Consider the following 6,000-nt stretch of genomic DNA (forward strand, 5'->3'; position numbering starts at 1 on the left):
TGCATTTTTCCAGTCCTGGCAACATCCTCGTAAATCTCCTCTGTAACCTCTCTAGTGCAATTACATCCTTTCTGGAATGAGGTGACCAGAACTGTACACAGACCTCAAGTTGTGGCCTAACTAATGATTTATACAGTTCCAGCATAACCTCCCTGCTCTTATATTCTATACATAGGATAATAAAGGAAAGGATTTCATAAGCCTTCTCAACCAACTTATCAACCTATCCTGCTACTTTCAGGGATTTGTGGACATTCACTTCAAGGTCCCTCACTTCCTCTACACCTCTCAGCATTCACCCATTAATTGTGTCTTCCTTTGCTGTGTTTGCCCTCACCAAAGGCATCACCTCACACTTCTCCAAGTTGAATTCCATTTGCCACTTTTCTGCCCACCTGACCAGTCCATTTCTCCAGCTCTCCTAATGAGCATTTCACCATGTGCCTTGAGCTGAGTTACTCATCACAGAATTCCCACTATCTGATTTACTCTTGTAGCCAGAGTATGTATATGAATGGTCTAGTTAAGCTTTTGTCAATGGTAACCCCCAGGATGTTGATGGTGGGGGGATTCAGCGATGGTAATGCTGTTGAACGTCAAAGGGAGATGGTTACATTCTCTCTTGTTGGAGATGGTCATTGCCTGGTACTTATGTGGTGTGAATGTTACTTGCCACTTAGCAGCCCAAGTCTGAATGTTGTCCAGGTCTTGCTGCTTCTGGACACGGACTCCTTCAGTATCTGAGATGTCCCGAATTTGTCCTTTTATGAAACCTTGGTCAGGACTCACTTGGAATATTGTCTCCAGTCTTGGTCTTCTCACATGATGGGTGATATTGAGGCTTTGGAAAGGGTACAGAGGAGAGACATTCAACGAATTCCCAGTATAAGACATCTTGGTTATCAAGTTAGACTAAAAGAGTTGGGACCCTATACCTTAGAGAAACCTCGACTGAGGGGTGATCCGATTGAGGTTCATAAATAATGAAGGGTCCAATTCAGCATGGGAGAGGAGTCATAACTTTGTATTGGAAAAGGCCAGATGGCACCCGGATCACATTAAATTTCATTTTCAGTGGTGGGTTAATGTACCAGGGTGGCCGAGTGTTTAAGGTGTAGGACTTAAGATTCAACAGACATGTGTCTGCGTGGGTTCAAAGCCCACTCCTGCTATCTGTGCTTACAAAATGTTACTTTTTCTTTCCCTGACTTTTGCCTTGCACCATCATCTCTTCTGTCATTTCATCACTCTTACCTTCCAACTGATCACAGCTTCCTATTATTTGATCTGCCCCAGCACCGTTCCTTGGCTCTGCGCTTGCTGAGAAACTGGTAAATCTTTAACTTAATCTCCTCTGTACCCTGACAATGACCTTCTCATCCTTCCTGCATTGTGGTTCCTCACAGGATCCGCTGCCTCTCCGACTCCCCTCCAGGTAACTGAAGGCCCTGAGCCTTGGTCTCGCTTTATACGCCAGCTGGTAGTTGATTCCTTGCAGGTCTGCCACCGCTCAGGAGAAGCTCAAAACCCAGATCAAGCAAAGTATCAAGAGGAATGTGAACAAAGGCTCCCTGGTGCAGAGCAAGGGACAGGGAGCCTCCGGTTCCTTCAAAATCAGCAAGAAGGAAAACCGAGGGAAAAGTGGGAAAGAAGGTGAAGAAACCAGCACACAAGAAATCTTCAGTGAAGAAACCAGCAGACAAGAAATCTTTAGTGAAGAAACCAGCAGACGTGAAAGTGACAACAAAGAAAGTAACAGCCAAGAAAACGAGCAGCAAGGCGGCGGCAACGCCAAATAAGGTGGTGAAGAAAGCAACGCTTCAGAAAAAGTCTCCTGCGAAGAAGGTCAAAAAAGGCAAGAGTGCGGCGGGCGGAAAGGCGCTGAACAAAGTGCAGACATGGAAGAGCAAGGTCAAGCCGAAAGCAGCGAAGGCTCAGAAAGCAGGGTCTGGAAAGAAGTGAAAGAGCGCGGGAAACTTGTAAACATCTGAACACAAAGGCTCTTCACAGAGCCACCCACATCTCTCAGGAAAGAGCTGATCCCCTGATCAAATGATCCCTGTCCCGGCCCCGCCTGCAGATTCCACATGGAAATGATTTGGAGTAAATCAGGATCCCTGGTGACTCCCCTCCTCCCAGCCCTTTCCCCACTCTCTGTAATAAAACAGAGGGATATCCGGCCCTCACTCTAACTGGAGATGTGTTCGGTGCAGTCTCAGTTCACAAATTCAGGGGGAGAGTCTGTAAGACAGGAACACTGACGGAGAAACCCCACCTCACAACTCAAACCCCAACACATGAGTTTCTCCAATTCAGCTGGAGTCGGGTGACAACAGGAGCTGGGATAGGCTGTGATCGGGAATGTTAGGAATGGATTTGTTCAGGGAGGAATGTACCTGGAATCTCCGAAAATAATAGTTCCTTATTTCCCCAGATGACACATTCTGCAGTGAGAGTGAAAAGTCTCTTCACTGCTTCACATTTACTAATTGTTTGGTTCCAGATGAATGATGAGTCAGAGAGTAATGACAGGATCTGAAGCTTCTCTCACACCAGCCCTTGAATGACTCAATGTGAAGTGTCCAATGTGTGAAGCTACTGCCAGGGTTTGTCAATCTGAACAGTTTCAGCTCAGTTACTGGGGGCCTGGAATCCCCGCAGTTTGACTCTGTCTCTGATTGGTCACCCGCTTCTCAATCCAATTATTAACCAATAGGAGAATCACATATAAGTAAATAGAAGTTCTCATTGGCTTAGATTTTCCAATTGGAAAAAGCCCGGCAATTCAAGAGCAGGAAGGAATTGAAATGATGGAAAATTTCAATTTTCAGGCAACAATTTTAAAACCTCTCATTTTATGTTCTGTTTTACTGTATTTACCGTCACAAAATCCTGACGCGATTTTAGGAATCGTTTTCATTTGTCAATCTGTTAACTGTAAGCGGCGGGAGGAAGGTCCGGTTCAGCAATTTAAAACGGCACAAATATCAGCTTCCTCTCTGTAAAAGGAACACATTAGCGACTAACCGCTTCTCACAGGCTTCTCGGGGACTGACAGAAATGAGCGGTTTCTGATCTTTTCTCCTGAAAGAGGCGGATAATGCTGCAGGGAGCAATGAACTGCCCTTCACTTTCTGGCTGCTAATACACCCCTGACTTTAAACAGTTCAAACAGCGACAGTTGCTTCTGCCGGAAAATGAGCAGATTCACCAGAATGATCCAGGTCCATCATGGCCAAAGACATCCAGCTGGCCCGCCGCATCCGCGGGGAACGCACCTAAAACCCAGCTTCAGTAACAAGTGTAACAAGGGCTCTTTTCAGAGCCACCAAATCAGCAAAGGAAAGAGCTGCCATCTCTGTTCATCATCAAATCCATTAGATTGAAGGGGCGGTCACATGGTTTCTGTTTTGTCACATCACTTTCCCGAAAGGCCTGTCGGACTGAGAACTGATCTGGAATTTAGAAAGCAGCATTACCGGAGACTCATTGCTGCTCAGCACAATCTCAACCCCGCTCCTGGGATCCGTTAGCTGGCATTTGGGGAAAAGAAATGGATTCCAGTTTTATTTGGAAGGCATTAATGGAGCCGGGTCCGTTCACATGAGGGTTATTTACAAACATTACCCAATGAGTTCACTACTATTTGAATCCATTGGAGATCAGTACACAGGATATGTAAGGCAGCTCGGTCACTCTGACTGAAACCGCCAGTTCCCCGGGGCTGCAGACCCTGACACTGCGGGGAGAGAATCCCCGACTCTATCCCGCCGCCGGGGGAAACAGACAGCTCTGCGTCCGGAGAATCGGGAGGGCCTGGGGGAAGGCACATATTAAAGCGCTGCATTGGACTCAGCTCCTGTGTGTGCACAACTCTCACTGATTCCGTCCTCTGGGAACAGTGCGGTCTAAACAGATCAGGTTGGGAGAGAAACACACAGCCCGAGAATGGCCTCTTCCTTCCTGCATTTACTCTGTTCCGGGAGCAGATTCTCATTGAGAAGCGGCGCTCAGATCACCAGAGAGAAAAAAAAAAACACAATTCAAACTGTCCAAATGAAAAACAGAGAATTAACCCGGACACTTCCATTATTAAATTAATTCATCAGCTCCGAACCAGTTCCCGTTAATGTACCGGGATAATCTCGGGATTTATCAAATCGAAGGCAGCGGGATTTATTAAATTGTTGATTCTGACACCCTGTAGTTCACTTCTTCACTTAACTGGAGGGGAAGATGTGTGAGCAGAGAAACAGAGCGAAATCCAGAGAGGGAACTGAAAACACACCTGGACAGATGTGAAACAGGTCAATCAACTGTTACAATAACTCCATCTCTGACTCCCTCCTGACAGTAACCAGTCCTTTCACAGAGACCGTGGGTGGCTCTGAAAAGAGCCTTTGGTTTATTTGATGACATTTTGGCCGCTTTACTTTTTTCTGGGAGGTCTGAGTGCTGGTTTTCTTGGGCAGCAGCACGGCCTGGATATTAGGCAGCACCCCGCCCTGAGCGATGGTCACCCCTCCCAGCAGCTTGTTGAGCTCCTCGTTGTTGCGGACAGCCAGCTGCAGTTGTCTGGGGATGATGCGGCTCTTCTTGTTGTCCCGGGCCGGGTTACCGGCCAGCTCGAGGATTTCAGCGGTCAGATACTCGAGCACAGCAGCCAGATAGACCGGGGCTCCGGCACCCACACGCTCAGCATAGTTGCCCTTTCTCAGGAGCCTGTGAACACGTCCCACTGGGAACTGCAGTCCAGCCCGGGAGGAGTGAGACTTGGCCTTGGCCCGAGCTTTCCCGCTGGTCTTTCCTCTTCCAGACATTTCCACAATCTCACAAATACTTTCACAAAGAATGAATAATTTCCTTAGCATTGATAGTACGTTGTCGGCAGTCCGGGTGGCCGAGCGGTCTAAGGCGCTGCGTTCAGGTCGCTGTCTCCATGGGAGGCGTGTGTTCGAATCCCAATTCTGACAAGTTACGTTTTGACTGCACTGGAGGCGTTTGGGTGCAGTGGTGAAGAGCAAAGAGAAAGCAGGAAAGAACATGAACAAACAAAGTAACAATGGACCCAAAGATGTTGCATCAAATCATTAGAATAAGAGGCAACAAAGCAAACAGCAGGGCACATAAAATATCAAAAATGTAACCTTTGTATCGGGGTGGAAGATGTTGCCAATATCCTTAATGAATTCTTTACTGTTTTCCCGAATGAGAGGGTGATGCAGATATTGTTATTAAGGAGGAGGAGTGTGAAGTATTGGACGTGATAACTTAAGGAGAGAGGAAGTCTTAATGGGATGAGCATCCTTGAATGTGGATAAATCATCAGGACCAGATGAAATGTACCCCAGGCTGTTGAAAGAAGCCAGGGAAGAACTAGTGGAAGGTCTGACCATCATTTTCCAAACCCTCACTGGATACAGGTGTGGTGCCAGAGGATTGGAGGTCTTGTTACGTTGCAATAAAAGCAAAATACGAGGCAGATCAAGCATGGCTGATCATTTCGAGTAGAGAAACAGGGCTGAATTCCCTGAACCAGTGCTACAGCTTTCAGAATAGACGGAGCCTATACACACCTGATGGGTTCCACTTAAACAAAAGAGCTGGAGGTGTTGACAGTCAGAACAGATAAAATGTGGAGGAGTGTTTGAAGCAGATTCTGTGTGGTTACTGTAGTTGTACTATGGAGTTATTTCAAGGAGGTGATTCTGAATGTAATGGATCAACGTGGACCCGTCCAAGGCAAAGGTTCTAAGCTTCCCTGTGGTCCTGCCTGGTTGAATGGAACTGAAGCAAACAAATCATCCAGAAGAGGAAAAGATATGTAAGGCCATGAAAGCACAGAATTCAGAAGGATGCAATACCAGATGGTATGGCAAGAGTGTAAAACAGCAACAGACTGGTGAATAAAACTTTCCCATTGAATGAGACAAGAGAAAAGGGTAATAATAGTGTCAGAGGTGAGTTGTGACACTATTCACATTCCACCTTGATCTGAAT

This window comes from Heterodontus francisci, unplaced genomic scaffold (assembly GCF_036365525.1).
Source record: "Heterodontus francisci isolate sHetFra1 unplaced genomic scaffold, sHetFra1.hap1 HAP1_SCAFFOLD_86, whole genome shotgun sequence".
Taxonomy (NCBI): domain Eukaryota; kingdom Metazoa; phylum Chordata; class Chondrichthyes; order Heterodontiformes; family Heterodontidae; genus Heterodontus; species Heterodontus francisci.